The 22,921-nt window shown below is 41.7% G+C and overlaps 1 protein-coding gene across 8 annotated transcripts in view; it reads left to right on the top strand.

The window, feature by feature from the left end:
- Positions 1-22,921, top strand: part of LOC144687851 (coronin-1C-like) — a 181,055-nt gene that overhangs the window by 32,848 nt on the left and 125,286 nt on the right. Inside the window, exon 1 of one of the 8 annotated variants that reach the window (XM_078554388.1) lies at positions 9,161-9,385. The exons of the other annotated variants lie outside the window; for them this stretch is intronic. The gene's annotated coding sequence lies outside the window, so the exon portion shown is untranslated. Of the gene's footprint in view, positions 1-9,160; positions 9,386-22,921 lie in introns of those variants that run through there. 8 annotated transcript variants of the gene reach the window in all.

The following is a 22,921-nucleotide window of genomic DNA, read 5'->3' as shown; positions in this document are numbered from 1 at the left end:
ATCTGCCAAATCATGCATGTATTTTAAAAATTATATTCCTTGTGTAAAAAGTATCTGAGCATTCACTTTAACAGTGAACACCAAGCATGGAAATATTTTAATTGATGGTTGAAGATGTGCTCCAAGATGAAAGTGGTGGCAAAGTGCTTTTTGAGAGAGAATTCTAGAAGGTGGGAGGGCAGTGACTGACCTATGCTGGTGAAGCAATGAACAACAGGAATCCAGACTTGAGAGCGATTGGTGCGGGTACAAGTGCATAGCTAAAATGAGGCCATGGATAGATTTCTAGACTGGGCCAAGAACCTTGAAGCTGAACTTGAAATTGTGGCACAGGGGGAGCCAGTGGATCTTGGCAAGGGTGGACATGATGGGTGTGCTGGACTTCATAGGTGCCAGGCTTGTCTCAGTGTTGGCATTCTTGTCTAAGTCAAAATTTTAGATTCAAGTCCCACTCCAGAGATTTGAGCACAAAATGCAGGCTGATACCAGAGTGCATTACTGGGATGCGATATTTCAGATCTTTCAGGTTAAACCAAGGCCCCATCTGCCCCCTCAGATGTCCATGTATTCATAGACAAGCAGGGAGTTCTTCCAGTGTCCTGGCCAATATTTATGCTTCAAATAATTATCTGGTCATGTGTCTTATTAATGTTTTACAAACTTGCACACAAATTTGCTGTCACATTTCCCTACATTACACCAGTGACTGTGCTTCAGAAGTGCTTAATTGGCTTTCAAGCACTTTTGAATGTCCTGTGTTCATGAAAGGCTCTGTGTAGTTAGGAACATAGGAATTGCAAGTCTTTTTCATCCTTTGCCTTGTATGGGAGAGGGCTTGGTGCCACAGATATCTGGATTGGTTGAAGTTTCTAAAAGGTGTACAACAGCAGCAACTTGCATTTGTAAAGAGTGTGTACAATGCCTTTAATGTAATGAAACATTCCAAGGCGTGTCTTCACAGGCATGTGATCACCTTAAAAAAAAAAGTCAGAGGAGGAGACATTAGTGGGTGATTTAAGCGAATATACTCAAACTTTCATTGAGCCTTGTATGCGTGCATATTTATATCAGAACACCCGCCCAATTTTACAAGTGCTCCGTAGTCCACTCCTATTAGACTTTGATCACTGCACACCCTGTAACTGGTATGAAAGTCTACTGGTTCAGATTTGTGCATCGGATCAAAGGTTTGATGAGAAAGCAGTGTAGCACCAGGGTAAAATACATCAGGACAGGGAGACATTGTACATCAGATTTGAAATACTGCATTTGTGCTGCTGATCAGGTCCCAGCAGAACAGAGAGAACCTGTAGAACTGCACCTGTGAAGACTGAAAGCTTTGCGCTTCACGAGGCAATAAACAAACATCCCTGTCCTGTAGACATTGCAATGCACAAAGGAGCAGGGAGTTCCCCCAGTGTCCTTATTCAGTGAATAGCAGTAAACTCTGGTTAATTTTTGTGGCACATTACCAGTGCAAAGTGGCTACTCCAAGTCCTAGCACTTCCAACAAAAATTACAGTTCACTTACTATTTTGCTTAAGATTTTCCTGCAGCAGTGGTGCAAATTTCCTTTACTGATCTGCTGTTCGTTATTGTGCACCACAGACCAACTAATCAAAATGATCGTTTCTAACTTTTACTTGGAATTGATGATTGGATTTTCAATGTATTTGATGCCAGTGTGGGGGGAAATCTCAGAACACAGAAGGACAATTTGTTTTTCTAAAGTCTCAATCTTACTTCAGTGCCACAAGTGCTCTGGCAGTTAGGTATTTTTCGAACAGTCCCCACCCTTGTGAAGTCATAACCATTAAGCCTGTGAATCAGCTGTGAGGTAGGTAATTGCTTGCTAAGGGAGTGTTTTGGGTCAGCTGGAGTAGTATGATGGCAGGCCCTTACTCCATAACTTTAGAGAGATAAAGGCTTCCTGTCCTTAAAGGTGCTATCGTGTTGGTCTGTCTTTCCATATCTTTAGTGAATGATAATGGGCTAATTGTCCCTGGGAAGTTGTCTGGTTCTCTCCTCTGCTGATATCTAAAATGAAAGTGAAGGCAAAATGGTTTTCAAGAGAATTCTGAACAGTGGGAGGTCCCTGGACAGCAATCAGCACAAAAAAACTAGGCTAATTTTTCTCTACTCCCCCACTGATGGTGAGGTCAAGTGTAGCACTTAGCTTGAACTGAGATCAGCTAACCTACTGCAGACCAAGTCTGGAACCTTCCTTAGCAAAAAATAAAAAATACCTGGAAAAACTCAGCAGGTCTGGCAGCATCGGCAGAGAAGAGTACAGTTGACGTTTCGAGTCCTCATGACCTTTCAACGGAACCTTCCCTCTCTGACTTCAGTGTCATGTTCTGTTACTGAGGTTTTGACTTGGAGCAGGACTGAAGTGACAATCCCTGTCACAGGAGTGGCATTTATTAGAATTGACTCACCAGTGTATTGAGGAAGATGTAAAGTGTGTGGTAAGGGAAATTATCCCTTGGGTTTCTGATTGCACCCGTGATATAAACTGTGCGTGAGCAGCACAGTGCTGTGTTCTGCTGTTGAGGGAGCTTTTCTGACTTGGGGAAACTAATATGATTGTGCACTGACATGGGATGAATTGGTGTGAAATGATTGCCAATGATTATGCCACTTACAATAGCTTTGTGTGAAGTTGTTTATACTTGGTGGTGGTGCTGTTGAGCGCTGACACACGAATTTGCATCTTTTGCACGAGTTGGAACGCTAATGTAGCTAGGGGAAGTTTACAGCAGGGAAAGCTGTGCTTGTATTTTCTCTCACTTTCCCCTTCACCTCTCCAACCCCCTCCCCCCCACATGAATTATTGATGAGCTTGAACCCACTATATGTTAATGTCAAGGTCGCGGGTTCAGGTCCTGCCCTAGCCACGAGGCTTATCTGTTTTGAAGCATGCTTGCTGCTGACGCCGTTCAGTTGCAATCCCGAAATGATTAGGGGCATCTGTAACAGTGAAAGTTTGCCTATGGCCATATTAGTGTGAAAGTGTCTGATCTCAAGCTAAGCAGACTGTGTTTATCTCAGACTGAGGCCTGGTTAATACTTGGATGGGAGACTGCCTGGGAATGTCAGGTGCAGTAGGTTATAATGGAAGACATGTTCTTCAATCCACAAAAAAACTCTATACCTGAACCACCTCACTTCCTTCCAGGAGTGCTTGTTTAGCACTAATCTGCCATGATGCTATGCCATTCTGTTTTGACCATTAGCTCTAAACCCCATAACCTATCGATTACTAAGACAGTCCACATCTGCCTCTATCTGCTGCTGTAACCCTTTTTCTTGACTTTGAAACAAGAGCATGCATCTGTATAGCTTCCGTCTTTCCACTGATATGATATGGCAAACTCTGACGCATTCATAGCAAGTTGGCAATGTGGAGCTGAGCAAGTTGATAGGTAGATTTTTCATAAGAGTGAAAGCTGACCCCCACACCTGAGGGGTAGGATAGTGGCAAGCAATAATTGTGCACTCCTGAGATGACTATCAGTGTGGAGGAAATGTCATTACAGCGGATGTGCTGACCAAATGAGACTTGATGCAGGCTCATATAAAGCGTTACATGTGGGAAGGAGAAATAGGCAACACACACACTACATGAACAGTGTTGAAGTAGCTATGGATGAAGTTAGAAAACACCAAGGAATCATCCACATTCCGCATGTCCAGCCAATGCAGAGTACCAATTGACAAACCCAATGGATTGTTCAACTTCATAAGCAGGACTGCAGAATACAGGTCACGAAGGTGGAATTCAAATTATATAATGTACTGGTTAGACCCTGTCTTGTAAATGGAGTTCAGTTGTAGTCAGTAAGACACTTGAATTCTGAAAGCAGTGTAGAGAAAGGATCAGCTTCACAGTCTGAGTGTTGAAGACACTTGGATTTTTCATCCAGGAAAGGAGTTTTCAGAGAAATGTAATAAAGATATCGAAGATAGTTGAGGTCTCTTGAGCATCCCCAAGTTTAATCCGTCCACCATTGACAGTTGTGGCATCAGCTGCCAGGGCCCTATTCTCTGGAACCCCTTCCCTAAACCTCTCTACTGCCCTCTCCTCCAAACTTTAATCAAGCCTGTCCTAATATCGCCTTATGTGACTCAGTGTCGAACTTTGTTTGATTGCACTCTTGTGGGACGTGTTCCTATGTTAAAGGTGCTGTACAATTGCAAGTTGTTGAATGGAGAAAAATAATTTTGAGATACTACTTTAATTTGAAAGTAGAACAACATGACACGGGTCCAAACAAGTAAGAGATAAATTTAGAACTGATACGAAGGAATTGTTTACTGTCATGAATCTATCAAATTGTGACGATGAAAACCCTGGAATTAAAATAGTTGAATGCTGCAGTAGTGAGATGATGGGATTTTGATTAGTTCAATTGAGCATTCTCAATTGGCCTTCCTTACCTGTAAATTGGGTTGTGATTTCTGGGAGTGAGTTCTATAATTACAACTTGAAACAGATCTGCAAGGAGTATTTAAAGGTTGATGCTGTAATATTTCATTACACTGGTAGTTTTTTGAAAATTTGCTTCTGTCATTTACAAAAAAGCATTTTCTTTGTTTGTTTATGTACCATTCACTCTTCCCTATCTGGTTCAAAAATGGTACTGCTTGTTCCAAGTGTGAGGCTAGCCATTTGCCCTCCAGTCTAAAGTTCTGGGTGAGGATGCATTTACTGAGATTTGGATTATGAAATGGATACAGAGGAAGAACCATTCTGCCCCACCCGTCAAAAAAAAAAATTGGGAAGAAACGAAGTAAGAAAGATGCTTGTACTTACGTTGCAGAACTTTGTCTACAAGCACAAATAATAGCTTCTGACACTGAATTTTGCTTTGCAACCACAGGAAGGTACTAAAAACAAAGTAACAATGCACCTTGTTTGGTGTTTTATAGTTTTAAAAAATATCCAAATGGAATAGTTTGTCTATTATTGAAGTGCGTGTCTATGGAAATAAAATGATGCATATTTGAGAGCAGGAAGACTGGTGTCGTGTTTGTTGTCGCTGAGTGTCAGACAGGCTTTACTACATGTCTGCTTTTTAATTGAGTGCTTCAGATGTCACCTTAAATAGCAGAGAGGCCACAGGCATCAGATCCTTCTCCTGGGCAACTCTTCTCAAGGGACAGGCATGATGAGCTTACTGTCACCTTCCATGCTATTCTTCTGGATTGGGGTTAACCTCAGTTGCTGCTGTTTTGATATGGTTGGTCTGGAAGAGATCCATGAATGACTGAGCAGTTAAATTTTTTCTGCCTTGTGTGTTTTGGGTGGGGTTAGGAAAGCAACAATAAACCAGATGCCAGCAAAATGTTTTTAAAGCGATCTTTGAGCTTCTATCAATATCCCCTGAAGCTTTATTCTTTTGAACAGAAAACTTTTGGCTTTGCATCTCTTCTTTATCCTGTTTTGTGGCTTAGTATGGTGCTTTATTTAAGTAACGTTGCATTGCTGCTGATTGGATGCAAAGGCCATTGATTTTGTAATGGTTTTTGGCATTTGAACAAAACCTTCTCATTGAAGCTGTACAGGATTGCGGAAGTCAACTGCCCCTCAAGGGAAATTGGATCAGATTATTCTGGAATAATACTAACTAGCTCCACCCAGCAAAAGTCAGGGAGGGAAGGAAAGGAACTGGAATGAACCTGAAGCTGTCGACATTGCCAGACCTTGTTGCTTCTATATCCTTATGTCAGTGGAGATGTGGCATCTCCTGCGCATTCTCATGGCTTTAAACATTCACATTGAGCATGATACTATAATCTGTGGAATGTGGCTGTTTTTTTTGTCTCTAAGCATCGCAATTGCCATGTGCAGAGAATTTAAAAATGAGACTCAGTATTTCCAGTGCAATTCTTGACCCACTCCATACTAGATTTTCTTTAGCTTTGTTAGAACTTTTCTGTGTTGCTTTTATGTTTAAAAAAAAAACTGCTACATTTGAGTATTTTGACTGGACCTAGAGACCCCTTTAGGAGTGACTGGCTGGGAGGACTCTGACAAGGAACTAAATTGACACCAGTTACCCATGATCCTGGATTTTTTTGACTTAATTCTGTATGTCTATCCTCGCATTTAGTTGTAGTAATGCTACATGCTCACTTTTCCTCTGGTACTGGTTATCAGCATTTGCTGCTGTTTTCTCGATAGTTAGGCTGATGTGATGATCCCGTTTCCTCATTAGGATTTCAGCAAGGTGTAATTGTGGGTATCAAGATAGCTATCCAATTTTTAAGAGTTTTTGAGCTGAATATCACTAGGATATAGGGCTAGTTGCTTCAGCTCCTTGGGATCAATTTTTGGTGATCCATTAAAACCAACATTGGTTGAAATATGTTGTGGTCTTTACTCTCAAACAGCAGAAACAGCCTGTGTGTGCATATCTTTACTTTTCACCCTCTGGTGTTAATCCACGGTAGTTTTACATATAAGGGACGGGGGTGGGGGGGTTCGGAAAAAGGAAGGTGGGGGCACAAGTAACAGTCAAATACAACTGGTACAGATCAAAACAAACAATTATCCAAGTCCCAGCAGCATCCTTCAGTTGGTATGTGTGCTGTTTCACTAGATTATTGTACATTACTGAGGAGAGTGAAGTTGTGCATATTTACGTAATTTCTAATTTGTCAGGCTCAGGCATGCATATTTACTTGGCTGAGAGCGCGAGGCTAATGGATATTTGCAGCAACATTGACAACTTAGTGCAGTGCCCATTGTGGCAATATCCAGCAAACTCAATACTGAAGCTGTGTTTCCTCTCCCTGCTCTGAAATTGCACCTCGACTCCAGATAGCACTGTAGCTGATCACCTTTCCTTTCCCAGAAGTTAGGAAGTCTCTATATGCTGTCTCGAGTCACAATTTCCCACCCTCTTGCTTGCTGTTAGATGCTTTTGCGCACTCTAACGCTCTTAGTTTTTTAAAATTGAAAATCCACACTGTGATGTTTCTTTGGTTTGGGTATAGCAAAGTCCTGCAATTTTAATCAACATTTCATGATCTAGGTGAGCATTTAAGATTAGCTACACTTGCAAATCCAGTGGGAATTATTTCTGGTAAAAATAATTTCTCCCTTCCTCCACCATTGTTTCCCCACTTTTTCTATATAAAACACAACTCTCTGCTCAGATGGTTGCACTCTGATGCCTTTGTTGCTGACCGTTTGGCATCAGACGTTTGCAGGGTATTCAACTATGATGGGGGGGTTTGGGGTTTCAACAGGAGTGAGGGGAAAGTTGGGAGCTATCACAGCACTTCACTTGTCTGGTGTCTGCATTTGTGCGTTTCCAGCAATAGAAACTGCAACATACTGAGAGATTGCGATTTTGGCCCTTGCTAGTGTGGCTCTGACTTGCCAGGTGTAGGAAAGTGCCAGACTTCTCTCCCAAAGAGCAGCTTCTCCTGTCAGGACATGATTAAGACATCATACCAGAATCACTGGTATGAAACTGTACTCTTCCTCCCTTTCTTGTGTTAGTGGGAAAACATACTGGGCTACAATACTGCTGTTTCCCCTCTTCTCCCCCGGCCTATCGTGCGCAGGCATTCCTACTAAATCAAGATGACAATAGATGGATGCCATGAAGTCGCTGCTTTTACCACATCCTTAGTACGTAACCCAAGTATGAAAGAAAGGGCTTTTTGGATCCCACTCGTTGAAATACTACTTGCAATAGAGACATGATTTAAAACTGACAGCAGTGTTCTGTGCACCACAAATCTACCACCAGAAGTGATTGTGGATCAAAATGTTGTTAATCGGAACTTTAAAAACTTGCCCTTTACTTTTACACAAACGCAGATGTTAAACAAAGTACAAGATTGGAGTTATTGTGCTGCTAAAATCAGCTTTATAGCTATATATGCAAATAATTTGACTACTCTGCAACCTTGGTGAATGGGATGCTATATGTTGAAGCAGTGTGCTGTATAAAAACTGATCAAAACCTTCTGTACCTGGTTGTGTTTTGTGGTGAGTGCTGGTGACCTCATTTACCGCAAAACCAGCATTGGAGTTAAATTAACAGATGTCGAAATTCACTCATTTCCTTCCTGTTTGTCTTTTTAATTTCAGTTCCTTCAGTGTCTGGCCTCCAGGTCACTTAGAATATACAGCATCGAAATGAGTCACCTGGCTTGACTGGTTTATACCTGCACCAACACCCTCCCACCTCTCTTCAACCAACCCCATCAGCATAGCCTTTTATTCCAATCTGCCTCGTGCTTATCTAGCTTCCTCTTAAATACATCTATTCCTTTTCCCTCAAGTTTATTTCATATTCTAACCACTCTCTTGGTAAAGAAGCTTCTCCTGAATTCCCTGTTAGATTTTGGTCTCCTCCACAAGTGAAAACATCTTCTCTAGGTTTATCCTATCAAACCTCTTCCGGCTTTTAAAAACCTCTATCGTTTTATGTCTCCTATAAGCACTCCTTTAGTTTAGTATGGATGAGAGGACTAATTCTTGAAGGGACTAGCTCGTGCTTTTTCCGCAGCTGCTTAAAAGACGATTCTTGAAGCCAAGGCAGTATCAGCGTGCTATACCATGAGGCAGGTGTTAGGGGCAAAGGGAGTCAAAACCAAGCACTTACTAAACACCCATGCATGAACTGCCTGCTTGGGGGAGAGGGTGTTGATAATTGTGGTTGTTGAAGGGCAATCATCTCAGCCCTCCCAGGCATTGCTGCAGGAATTCCTTAGGGCAGTGTTCCAGGCCCAACCATCTTCAACTGCTTCAGTGACCTTTCATTCATCATAAGGTCATGTTCATTGATGATTGCACAGTGTTCAGTTCTATTCACATCACCACTGATGATGAAAGAGTGCTTGCATGCAACAAGACCATGTCTTGCTGCATGCAAGCACTCTTTCATCATCGGTTGAAGTGTGTACCATCGACAAGGACTGTAACAATTCTCCAAGGCTTCTTTCACAACATCTTCAAAATTCCCATCTCTGACACCTAGGAGCAGATACATGGGAGCACCACCATCTGCAAGTTCCCCTCTTAAGTCGAACATCATCCTTATCTTGGAAACAAATTGTGATTTCTTTATTGTTGCTGGATCAAAACCTTTCCATAATGACACTGTTGTTGTGGTTGTGCTTGCACCCTACAGACTGTAGCGGTTCAAGAAGGAAGCTCAATACCCCTTGTGGACAGTTAAGGATGGGCATTTAATGCTGGCCATGTTGGCTATGCCTACATCGCATCAATGAATCAGAAAACTTGCCTTTATATTTCCTATCCATGCCCATGCAGTCTTGGGTGTTTTAGGAGAAGAATACCCAGTGGAAGTGTCATGACAAAAAGACACTGTTTTTGAAGAGACTGTTGAGAAAAGTGCAGGTAGGAAAGCAAAGTGGTTTTGGGAGAGTTCCAAAGAGCAACGATGGAGTGACTGAAAAGGCAGGCCACATACAGAGCAGAAATAGTAGAGCCTAGTGATAATCCATAGTCAGGAGAAAGGGAGTGGAGTAGGTGATATGGCTGGAGAAGATTGCTCAAGGGGAAGAGATTTGAAAACCAGGATAACGACCTTGAAGTAATGGCTCATAATGGCTCATCATATTTACTGAGCAGTCACGCTATACTCTGATGCAGTTTCCAATGAGTCATTTGGGTGCCTGTACAGTGAATTTCTTTCATGACCAAAGATGCAATGCAATATTACATGGCTTGGCATTTGGAGAAAGCTCTGGAGTGACATCTCGACTGCCTTACCGTCTGAATCTTTTTGCTTTTGTGACTTATTTTGGTTAAAGCGGCATATATTTCTGTTTAGAGATGCTAACACCTCAAGAGGATTTTTGGAATTGTGTGAATTAATCTTGAAAATGTGCAGAACAATGATGAAATTCAGTGCAGATAAATGCATGGTTGAATGCACTAAACTGAAGCATTGGTGCCATAAGTATACTGTGGACGATGTAGAAATAACTTAGTGGAGAAGGATTAGGGAGGATGACATGTATGGTAGTGATTATGTTACTGGACAAGCACTGATCAAGGTCAATACAAATGGCCTTTCTTGCCTGTATTGATCTGATTTTAATTTGCTTCACTCACTAAACTTTGTAGTGGACATCAGTGGATTAGTAATTGTATTTTGTAAATTCTTAGCTTTGTTTTGTGACCTGGGCTTGCAGTGGAAAGATTTGATAAATAATTCATTGTGGCTGATTTTGGTGCAGGGATTGAAGATGGTCAGCTCTTTGTTCTGCCTGCTTCAAGTGCCTCCTCTCTATCCATGTCTGGCACAGAATCTTCATGCAACCTTTTATCTTTAGATAAGCTCCTGTGGTTCCTACAGCAACAAGGTATCAAACACTTAGCATTTGATTTGTCATGGCCAGATTTGTGAGAAGCTGGTTGTGCAATCATCTGTGCCAGTAAATTAATCCTGTTTGCTATATCTCCAAATAAATGGGCAGTTTTCAATTCTGTAAATCCTGCCTTAGTTGATCCAAGACATAGGGACATGGGGATGCATGGCCTTCTGCTCTTCAGTCCCAAGACAATGTGGATGGGGCAGAGCCTCCATCAGCTTGCTATGAAAGAACTGTTTTTGGCCCCTGCCAAAATCCCAGCTCTCTTGCCACCGTTTCCATTCCTTCCCACGGCTGCTCATTGAGGCTGAAATAGAGCTTGTGAAATCTGTCTTTTGTCAATCCTGAGAAGAGCTCGACATCCATCACAATTATGATTGCCCATACACTCCTCCACCACTGAAGTCTGGCCACATAAGGAGCAGAAGTAGTAGGAGTCTAGTAATAATCCAGTTAGGAGAAAGGGAGTGGCCTAGACAATATGGCTGGAGAAGTTTGCTCAAGTAAGGTGGAGAGATTTGAAAACCTTTAAATGTCCCTATCCAGCCTTTCATTTGCTCAAATTCTCATGCTGGCCTTTACTTCCACCCCACTATCACAAATTAAATTCCAACTAATCCAGGGCGCTGCTGTTCATTATAGGTAATAGTAAGAACATCTGTTTTAATAACCCCCCCCCAGAGAATTGGTTCGTGTCCTTAAATGCAAGCATGAGAATACGACTTCAGATTTTCCTTGTTTACAGAACTGAGTACTGATGGGCGTGTTGTTTGCTAAATATTTAGTATTTTCGGAACACATAAATGTACTTGAAAACCTAACGAGGAGCTGTGAATTTACAAGGAGAATTTTCTGTTTAAAATAGCATGAACATTTGAAAAGTTGCTGGCAATTGTCCAGCCTCTCTTCACTCCCACCCCCACCCTCAATGTGTACCACCTGCACTGGTTTGGAAAATCCAATAAAAGCTCGTGCCTTGACTTCTTCCTGTTTGCTTCCCTAACCAGTAACATCACCAAATATAATGACATGGATGGGATTTAACAGCAACTGGTGGCAAATTCTGCTTTTCAGAGCAAAGTAATTTTAGTGAATTATTCTCTTTGGTGTCAAGGAAGTAATTGTTCCAGGTGGTTTTGTGGCTTGCTTTATCTTGATATTTATAATCTCTTGAAAGGGGAAGTGGGGACAGATCTCTTTAATATTTCACTAGTTACCAGTTACTATGCTGTACTTTGTAATAACGAACTGGCATTGTTCATGACTGCACCCGGCAATTTCCCCGCTTCTGATTCTGTCCACCCTTTGCCCAAAACGGACATTAACTTGTGTTGGATGCAATTCAGCAGGCATGAGTTACTCGTGAGACCCAAGAAAATGTGTGTTTCCAGAAGTGAAATGGTTTGTATCGTGTCCCCCAAGTGTCAAGTGTACTGGGTGCTTGCAAGTGAACAGCATTACATTAAAATCACAGCTCCTGAGACTACTAAGCATACACTCGGCACCCGTCAAGTAGGAGAAGGAGGCAAAATTAATAATGGCTTTTACTCCCAGTTATCCACTGCTGGAAGACGAGTTTGCGTAGATGTGGGCAAGGATCAGATTGGGTGATGACTCCTTGATTAAATAGTCGATCTTCATTAATTGTGACGAGTGCTAAGGAAGGATGAATAGATTGGAGGGTTTTAATGTTTTCTAAAAGTTGAAACAAAATGAGAGGGGGCAGGTCTAAGAAGCTGCAGTAGAAGATTAGATTTAATTTACCATGTTTCTAGCTGTTCAGTTTTTGGTTTGAAACAGTATGAGATTGTTTGTATTGGCAGCAATATGAACAGATGCAGAGAAATGTTGAGCATTCTTTTTATGTTATCTGCCTGGTTGCAAAGCAGGGCCATGTGCTTGTCCTGTTAGCAAAGGATTCGCTTCTTTGTCTGCCTTGGCAAGCCTTTTTAATTTTTGAATGCTACAATTATTTAAGCTTGCATGTAGTTTTGTTAGGGATGGAGGGGGGATGGGGGGTTGTGTATGTGTGTGGGGGAGGGGGCAGGGGGCGGTGGAGCAGGGCAATTGGGGAGTGGAGAAAGTTGACTGTTATAGTGTCTAGCTTGCCTGAACTAGTTCTGTTGTGAAATTACTTGACATGCAAGAATGTTTTAAAAAATTTCACCCGCATGACTAAGTAGTGAGAGAGAAGTTGTTTCCTGTGAAAAGGGCAAAGTGCTGAGTCTCGAACCTTTTTGACCTAACACTTTTTCAGATGGTCCAGTATGTTTTATAGTGGGTTCATTGCCACAGGAGATAAAGACTTTCCATATAGTTACTACATTGGGCGCAGCACCTAATTGTACCAATCTTGTCTAGGGCTTGCTAATTTTCCAGAGAATTTTATTTGACATTATTGATACCAGCACTGATCGGGAAAGGTTGAACAGACTGAGGCTCTCTTCTCTAGCAAAGAGAAGACTGAAGGGTGACCTGAAGTCTTCAAGATAATAAAAGGGTTTGATGGAGTAGATGTAGAGAAGATGTTTCCACTTGCAGGAAAGACAAGAACTAGGGGCCATAAATGGCAGCCGCTAGAAATCCTCTTTATCCAAAGAGTAGTTAGAATGTGGAACTTGCTACCACAGCAGGTAGTCGAGGTGGATAGCATACATGTATTGAAGTGATAGCTAGATAAACACATGAGGGAAAGTGGAATAAAATAGATATGCTGATGGGGGTTAGATGTAGAAGGGTGGGAGAGGGCTTGTGTGGAGTATAAATGCCATCATGGACCTGTTGGGTCAAATGGCCTCTTTCTATAATGGAAATACTTTGTAGTTATCCTGTTTGAATATGGTTAGTGTGCTGCAGCTTTAAGTCAGCTGGTTGTCTTAACATGTAGAAACCTATCAGTGTGTTTGACATTCTGAGAAATGCAAGCATGTATAGCAGCCACCCTTCATCTATCCTCATAATTTATCTGTATTCAAATCTGAGTTGAGTCGTACTTTCTGTCGTGGATGTTGTCCAGTTATCAATAGTACATATTTTGTAAGTTACTCACTTTGTCTATCAACTGGAGTATAAAATGTCTACTTGGTTAGACCTAACATTACAACTTATTCAGCATAGGAGTCCCTGAACGTGATGGCACTAAGGTTTTGTAGAGTTACAGATTTGGGTTCAACACACAATTGACTTTCTACAATTAGTTACGTAGTTGACGCTGCAGCACATGGAGATTTCATCGAAAAGTATTCTGTATTAAAAATGAGACACAGAAGAAACGCCTTTGAGTTAAATCCATTATCTTTAGATTATGGGGAGTGTTATGTGACATTTAAAGTAATTCACTGCATAGTTCTGCATTGCTTGAACTTCAGACTCTCACTAGGGATCACTGCAGGGTAGAAATTTTTTGGGCAGTTAGTGTTGGAGCTACAAGTGTGCAAGAAAGGCCAGTTGGCCCACCAAGCCTGTCCTGTTCACCATCTAAGCCCCCTCCTCCTTCCCAAAACTTTGAAACCTCCCAGTCATGTAAAACTGTCATGAGGTACAGCCAACTCTAGATTCAATCACTTGTCTGTGTTGTGTTCATTGATGTTGTGGGGGCTGTGATGGAAATCTTGTAATTGGCCTAGGAGCTGAACAGCCCTATGTCTGAATTGAGAGTGTAAGCAAAAATACTAATGGCTTCTAAGGTGATCTTTGTTTTCAGATGATGTAGTTTAAATCTATATATTTGCTATGCCTCTTCACTTTTACTCTTATTAGAAGATGCTTTCCCTTTCCCAAGCCCATCCCCAAAATAATCTAATTGCCCAGCAACACACTTCTGTCTTGTGAAAACGGAAACTGCTGTTCATCCAGTCAGAGCTGTAATAACCAAGTGGCTTTGACATGGCACCAGGGACTTTGAGTTAATGAGAGCACTTAGCTCTTTAAAACAGTTTGCATGTACTTTCAGTCCCTTGTGCCAGCAGGCAGCTTTGATCACCCTTTTAAGATTTCTCGTTGCCAATTTTTCTGTCAACCCCCTTCCCCTTCTCCTTCCGGCAGGTATTGACTCCTTACTGAGATATTGTCCAGTGCTTTGTCAACATCCATTAGTGAGCATTGACTGAGTTTTAGCAGGCTATTCCACTATATAAGGCATCAAAAATGAGCTCAGTCTGTACCTCGAATATGTAAAACACATATAAAACATTAGTTAGGCCACAACTTGAGTACCATGTGCAGTTTTGGCCACCTCACTTACAGAAAGGATGTAATTGCATTATAAATGGCATAGAGGAGATTTACGAGGATGTTGTCAGGACTGGAAAATTGCAGCTATGAGGAAAGATTTGACAGGTTGCGGTAGTTTTCCTTGGAACAGAGGAGGCTGAGGGGGGGGATTTGATTTGAGATGTACAAAATTGAGGGGTCTGGATAGAGAGGCCAGTGACTAGGGGACAAAGATTTAAAATGATTAGTAGAAAGATTAGATGGGAGATGACAAAACATTACTTCACCCAGAGAGTTGTGGGGGTCTGGAACTCGCCACCTGAAAGGGAGGTAGAGGTGGTAACCCTCAACTCGATTAAAAGGTGTCTGGATATGCGCCTCCTAACCTACAGGGCTAGAGACCAATTGCTGGAAAGTGGGTGGCTTGTTTCTCAGCTGACGCAGACACGATGGGCCAAGTGGCCTCTTTTTCTGTGCTGTAAACTTTGTGATATCTATTCTGTGTGGCTCTGGCAGGGATCCCAGTTGGTGTAGGGACCACAACCATTACTAACTCCCTCCATGCCTTGCCCTAATGCAGGATGCTGAAACCCAGCTTCATTGGAGTAAATCATCACTGACTTGGAGAGAAACTGGCCAGCATAGCTTAGTTACTGGAAAATGAAACCATCTAAATTCTCGCAGGAGCCTACGGATTTTATCATTTTAGCAATGTCACACAACTACAGCTTCTAAATTTCTGGTCTTCATTAGTGTAGGATGGGTAATTCTGTCTGAGAAACCAGCAGCAGTGAAGTGCCAGTCAAATGCCAAATATTCTTAGCATGTGTTTGTATATATTTATCTAAGAACTTGCATCTATATAGTGTCTTTAATGTAATAAACCATCTGAAGGTGCTTCAGAGCAGTGTTATCAAACAAAATTTGACACCAAGCCATGAGATATTAGGGCAGGTGACTAAAAAACTTGGCAAAAGAGGTACGTTTGAAGGAACATCTTAAAGAGAGGACAGAGCAAGACGGGAGTGTTTAGGGAAGGAATTTTGGAGATTAGAGCCTAGGTAGCTGAAGGCACAGCGGCCAGTGGTGGAGTGATGAAAATTATGGATGCGCAAGAGGCCAGCATTGGAGTGCAGTAATCGGAGTTATAGGCTCAGGCAGGTTATAGAGTGGGGAGGGCGTGGTCATGAGTTTACAATTTATTTGTACAACCTAATTGGCATTATTGGTCTGCGTGGCACTTGGGTAAATCGAGGAAAAGTTGTTAGTGGTGCCAGCAGAACTTGTGGTGTAACCTGGATGGTTTCCAAGCACCATTGCACTTAGCACAATGGGGAAAATTGCAGGCATTGGAAGCAATAGATGTGTGACATAATCCTCTATCGTTTTTGCTCTTTCACCTGATTCTTACGATTGCTACTGGCCCCAGCATGCCTTCCACAGAAGAATAAATTTGTTAATATATTACAAAGAACAGCAAAGCTGCAATGAGTGGAAGCCAATAATTTAGCCTGGAAGTTCTGTTGGGATTAATTACTTGAATTTTGCTTTTATACTTCGTTCTGACCACAACCCACTCTGTTTTCTTGCTGGTTTCTCACTGTATTCCTTTTTAAACCTTTATACCGAGATGTTAGTCATTATTGACTGTTACAGGTGAACAGTTTTGATAGAGATCACAAATTTGTAGCCCATGGCAAGGGCTTTCAATGAGAAGCATCTGGCACTGTGGCTGACTATTCCCTGCTGCATAGTAATGTTCATTATAAACTGTACACAATTCTTTGGGCTTTTTTTGCGAAACATCTCTGTTGAAATCCAGCAGTAGTAGGAGAATGACCCTCTCAAGTGATGTTTGTTTGGAAGACAGTGTTAATAGCGTGGTAGTCACATTACCTCCACTCCCAATAAATTCAGGACAGACTTTTTGAGATGCCTTTGTCTGCCTTAGCTAATGTATACTGATATCCCTTTAAAATACATTACTGGTTGTTGTTTAAAAACATAACCATTTGGAAGATCAGGCATTCTTATTCGTAAACAACTCTCGCAAATCAGTAAGGTAAGTTGATGAGGCTATTAAGAAAAATAGCATGGGATGCTTGGCTTTCTAAAGAGCAGGTCAGAGGCTAGGAATCGTGCAACGTGTAACTCACCTGCTGACTCCCCAAAGTCTGTCCACCATCTACAAGGCACAAGTCAGGAATGTGATGGAATACTCCCCACTTGCCTGGATGAGTGCAGCTCCCACAACACTGAAGAAGCTGGAAACTGTCCAAGACAAAGCAGTCTGCTTGATTGGCACCACATCCACAAACATTCACTCCCTCCACCACCGACGCACAGTAGCAGCAGTGTGTACCATCTACAAGATGCACTGCAGGAATTCACCAAGGCTCCTTCGACAGCACCTTCCAAACCCACAACCACCACCACCTAGAAGGACAAGGGCAGCAGATAGATGGGAACGCTACCACCAGGAAGTTCCCCCTCCAAGTCACTCACCATCCTGACTTGGAAATATATCACCGTTCCTTCACTTGCTGGGAACTGAAAATCCTGGAACTCCCATCCTAACAGCACTATATAAATGCAAGTGGGTGTACCTACACCACATGGACCGCAACGGTTCAAGAAGGCAGCTCACCACCACCTTCCCAAGGGCAACTAGGGATGGGCAATAAATGCTGGCCCAGCCAGCGAAACCCACATCCCATGAATGAATTTTTAAAAAAGCATTCAGTACAAAGGCAACAAAGTGATGCTAAACCTTTATAAGTCATTGCATGAGAAAGCTGCGATTATTCCCCTTAGGGCAGGGAAGGTTTAGGAGTTCAAAATTATGAAGGGCTTTTATAGAGTAAATGAGGAAAAAATGTTTCCTCTGGCAGGCGGACATAAATTTAAGATTATTGGCAAAAGGAAACAGAGGAGGTGAGATTTTGTTTTATGCAGCGCATTATGAACTGGAATGCCAAGTTGAAAGGGTGGTGAAAGCAAATTCAGACTTGAAAAGAGAATTGAATGTGCACTTGAAAAGGAAAAATTTGCAGGGCTGTGGGGAAAGAGCAGGGAAGTGGAACTAATAGGATAACTCCTAATACTCGCCAGGCTGAAGTATCTCTAATTTGTTGATTCTATTGTTTTTAAATCAGCTGGATGCTGTAAACCATTTACCGTCCCATGATGCTGCATATTTTAAGTCTTTTATCACAACAGCATTAACTTGCATTTATATAGTGCCTTTAATGTAACAGTGGCCCAAGGTGCTTCACAGGAGTGTTATCAAATAAAAGTTTGACTGTTATAAGGACAGTTGACTAAAAGCTTGGTTGGAGAGGTAAGTTATTTTTTAAAGGAGTGCCTTGGGGGGAGAGAGGAGATGACACAAGTGAAATGTTAATGCATGAATACAATATAACAGACATGGGTTAGTTTGATAACACTGTGCAAGTGTACAATGTCCATTCTTGAGATTGAAAAGTTTTGAGTGGATTAGATTGAAGATACTTGGAAAGATCAAAGATATTCAGTTTGCCATTTTTGCTTTGTATTCTGTTAATTCCACGTCTGCCTTTTCTGGGTTGGTTTTGTACTGGGCTATGATGTAGTCAAGAGTTTGGGAAAAAATAGAAAAACTACTTCAGGTTGATTGGTTGAGTCCACCAAAAAATACTGTTAAAGGAAGCTTAAAACAATTGAGAGATTTAGAACTGGCTAGAGCAAACTGCTGAATTCAGATCCCTGTTAGTCCTGCACTAGTCAGCCAGTGACATCAGCCATTAAGCATTCTAAAGTTTTCCTTTAAACCCCTTATTCTTTCCTTCTCCACTTTTGTCAATCTATCAGAAGATTGAATTTGAGCAGTGTGATGAGGCACCTGCATCATTCCCCGCTCCCCAAAATGGGAAGATAAGGTGGAACAATTCTTTTTAAAAGCTAAAGGACAAAGGGGGAGGTGGTGGCATAGTGGTATTGTCACTGGACTAGTAATCCAGAGACCCAGGGTAATGCTCTGGGGACCTGGGTCAATAAAAAATCTGGAATTAAAAGTCTAATGATGACCATGAAACCATTGAGATTGTCATAAAAACCCATCTGGTTCACTTTTAGGGAAGGAAATCTGCTGTCCTTACCTCTCTGGCCTACATGTGACTCCAGACCCATAGCAATGTGGTTGACTCTTAAATGCCCTCTGAACAAAGTTAATTAGGGGTGGGCAATAAATGCTGGCCTAGTCAACAATGCTCATGTTCCATGAACGAATAATAAAAATAAATAGGATTTCAGCTTGTCAGAAAGTAATGCTCTTCAGTTAAATGCAGTGATTTTCTTTCGTGAGCCTTTGAAACATGTTTTTAAGAGTACATTTAAAAAAAAATGTAGACACTTTTGTCTGTGCAGTTATTGTGGTGCATGACTAAAAACATTCAGTTATGGAAATGAAATTACAAAGCTTTTTTATAAGTTGGATGTTCCTGTTGGGTTTAGATACATAACTTGTACAACCAATGGCCCCTTCTGTTAGGATATTGTCAATAAAATAAGATTATAAAGGCATCTGAAAATACATCACTCATATTGAAAATCAAAAATTGCAATTTACGAATATGCAGAAGACAACTTCTACAAAGCCAGCATTTGTTGCCTATCCCTAATTGCCCATGATCTATCTGGCTTGCTAGGTCATTTAAGAATTGACCACATTGCTGTGGGTCTGGAGTCGCATGTAAACCAGATCGAGTAAGAATGGCAGACTTCCTCCCCAAGAGACGTTAGTGAATCAGATGGGTTTTTACAATAATCAATAGTTGGCATGGTCTGTAGAGTAAAGGATTAACATCAGAAGCATACATGACAATGTCATCATGCCAGATCACATGACTGAGAACTGAGAGAGATCAGGAAGGAGGAGATGCTTCAACCTCACGTAGAGTTCCAAATGTGCAACTACTTGCTATAAATAGAGTAAAAGTTTTGAGAAACTCCAGACTTGAGCAGCGTACTTGGGGAGAATAGGCAACCCCCAATACTACCGTCGCGACCCTAACCACACAACATGGTGGCACTGAGTAGAAGACCCAGCAGACCTTAAAAAGAATATACATGGCTGACAAGTAAAGGAATCCTCGAAGGAAGGGCAAAAAAAAAACTGACTCACCAAGACATCGGAACATCGCGGAAGCAGCAGATACAAGCTGAGACACAGATCCGGAGACCGGACAGCAGTGAGCACATGCCAGAAGCAGGAGCAATTCCAGGGCTCAGCAGTAGCCCATGCTACCACTCCCAGAACCATTTTGGAGTACAGAAGGCTCACAACAGGCCCAGAACTGGGACAACTGGAGAAAAAAGTTCGAAGTGCAGAACTGCTTCAGGATTAAACAAAACAGATGGAAAAAGACCAGGTTAGTACACCATTTTATGGAATTGGATCTATCGCTGACAACTTGATAGCAAGGCAGAGGGCTAATGAAACAACTACTTATGAAGAAGTCCGGCAAGCTTCTGGCTTTTATTTCAGCGTCCATTGGAATTTAGTAATAGAGGCTAAATTTAATAAAAGAAAACAAAGACCAGGCGAAAGCATAGATTTGTTTGTCAACTACCTGTAAAGGCTGGCTGGGAACTGCGATTATGGAATCTTAAAGGGTGAGCTGATTCGCAACAGAGCTGTTGGGCTCCTAGACGAAGATTATTAAATCTCTTAGAGACAAGAGGATTTAACACTTAGTAAAAGCAGTGCAGATTGCAAGGCAAATGGAACTCCGGGCATTTGTTCACGGGGAAGGTGAAGTCCAAAAGAGAAGGTAGTGAGACCGTTCAATTTATAGGCCATAAAATAGTGTGGCTAAGCCTGCCAGAATGTGGAAAAGCACGCCAAATGCCATTTTGAAATGTCTTCAGTGTGTCAGGAACAAACCGCATAAGCGCAAAGAATGTCAGGGATGGGGTGGCGGTGCAGGCACAATGCCACAACTGTGAGGAAAAATAGGCTATTTTCAAAACTATCACTCAAACTCTGACAACCTATAAAAATAAGGAGAAAATTTTACAACAGAGCCATATACAAGAAGTGGAAGAACCACAATCAAAGGAATTAACCTTCTTGGGAAGGTAAATGATACTCAAAACAAGTATTGTAGCATTAAACTCTTAAGTGGATGGACACCCCACAGTTTAAACTAGACATAGCAACAGGAGTTTTATCAGACAAAATCAAATGGCACAAACATTACATTGCAACCCTCATCTATCATATTGCAAGGTCCTCGGGGAACAACTTTAAAAGTGAAAGGCCAACTCATGGCAAAGCTGAAATATAAAGACAGAGAAATCCTCTAACCTCTGTCATTCAAAATCAAGAGTGCTTTCTACCAAGCAGAAAAACATGCTTAAAACTGAAATTAATCTATAGAGTGGGTGAAGTTACTTCAGCAGTACATTCCAAAATGAATTTCCAAAATTGTTTACAGGGCTGGGGGAGTTAAAGATCAAGTACCACGTTGCTTTACGAGCTGATGCTAAATCAATTTCTATCTTTACACTGAGAAAAGTCCCTCTCCTACTCGTGGACAAAGTCAAGGATGAAATTGAAATTTGCAGCAGCAAGGGGCTACCTTACCGGTCGTCATACCAACAAAATGGTGTTCAGGAGTGGTTATGGTCTCAAAGCCAGCCAGCTCTTAGTCTGCAATGATTTAACTCAATTAAACAAATCAATGGAATGTGAGATCCACTGATGGCCTCGGTGGATGAGAGCCTTACCAAACAAGCTCGAGTACTTCATTTATCAAATTGGATGTGAACAGTGGATTTTGGCAGTTGCCTCTGGACAAGGAATCCAGATTGCAGACACATTCGTGTTGTTTCAATAGATTGCCCTTTGGAATAGCGTTTGCTCCAGAGATCAATGTGTCTCACTCTAGAAGGCAAGGAAGGGGGTAATGTGCCGTAAGGACAGCATACTTGTATGTGGCTCCACAAGAGCAGAACATAATCGCAGAGTCAGAGCAGTCCTGGGAGTCTTACAGGCTGCAGGCCTAACATTGAATTAAAGAGTTCCGCCAAACATGACCAAGTTTCGAGGTCATACAGTACAAGCCACTGGAATCTCAGTTGACCCACAAAAAAGAAAGTAATCAGAGAATTTCCAGAACCATAGAACAGAACTGAACTTCAAAGATTCGCTGGGATGGTGAACCAAATAGGCAAGTTCCTACCAAGTTTTGCAGAGGTCAACGAGCCCTTGAGACAGCTGTTGAGAGGGATCATGTGGACCAGCAAAATGCTTTTGAAACTATTAAACAGCTTTTAACCTCTTCTGAAATCTTGGCACATTTAAGACCCAGAATTACCGACCATAGTAGCAGCAGATGCATCATCTACAGACCTGGAGGCAGTTTTATTTCAAGCGCAGAGAGGATGCAAACATAGACCAGTCTACTATGCCTCTCGGTCACTTAGAGAAAGAGAGCAACGGTATGCCACAATAGAAAAAGAAGCATTGACCACTGAGCATGCAAAAATTTTCAGACTGTTATTGGATTGCATTTCAAAATCTAAACAGACCATAAGCCATTAGTCACTCTCTAAACATGATAGAAATTGCAAAGATGCTACCCAGAATCCAGTGGTTCAGACTAAGATTGAGATATGATGCCATGGAATATGTGCAAGGGAAGTTTCAAACAACAGTAGACACATTGTCACAAATAACAGCAAAGATCTGTGGATGCTGGAAATCCAAAACAAAAACAGAAACAGAAATACCTGGAAAAACTCAGCAGGTCTGGCAGCATCGGCGGAGAAGAGCACAGTTGGCGTTTCGAGTCCTCTGTTGAAGGGTCATGAGGACTTGAAACGTCAACTGTGCTCTTCTCCGCCGATGCTGCCAGACCTGCTGAGTTTTTCCAGGTATTTCTGTTTGTTTTTGTTTTGTCACAAATAACATCAGACTGAACCAAACAATAGGATAGACACTTCAAGGGGATTGAAGCACATTCCTCAATCACACAGCTCTTACCAGCTACTGCAAAAAAAAGTTGCAGGAAATAAAACCAGTGAAGCAACTGGATGAAGAATGTCTCCTATGTTTGAATATTGTCTGGAAGGATGGACAGGCTATATCCCCACGAATCTGATAGTCGGTTAGTACTTGGAACAGCACAAGCATCTCGGTTATTGACGACTTACTAGTCTTCCATAAGAGAATAGTCAGTCCAAGCGCACTTCTTGAAGTCTTTGCAAAATATCAAGCTGAAGTCATCTAGGAACAGCAAAATGTCATGCAAGAGCACGGCAATCAGTCTGGTGGTCAGGTATTAGTCTCTACAGATGAAAT

This window comes from Cetorhinus maximus, chromosome 12 (assembly GCF_964194155.1).
Source record: "Cetorhinus maximus chromosome 12, sCetMax3.hap1.1, whole genome shotgun sequence".
Taxonomy (NCBI): Eukaryota; Metazoa; Chordata; class Chondrichthyes; order Lamniformes; family Cetorhinidae; genus Cetorhinus; species Cetorhinus maximus.
Note: the sequence above shows the minus strand (reverse complement) of the source record. Positions and strands in the feature narration are given on the sequence as shown.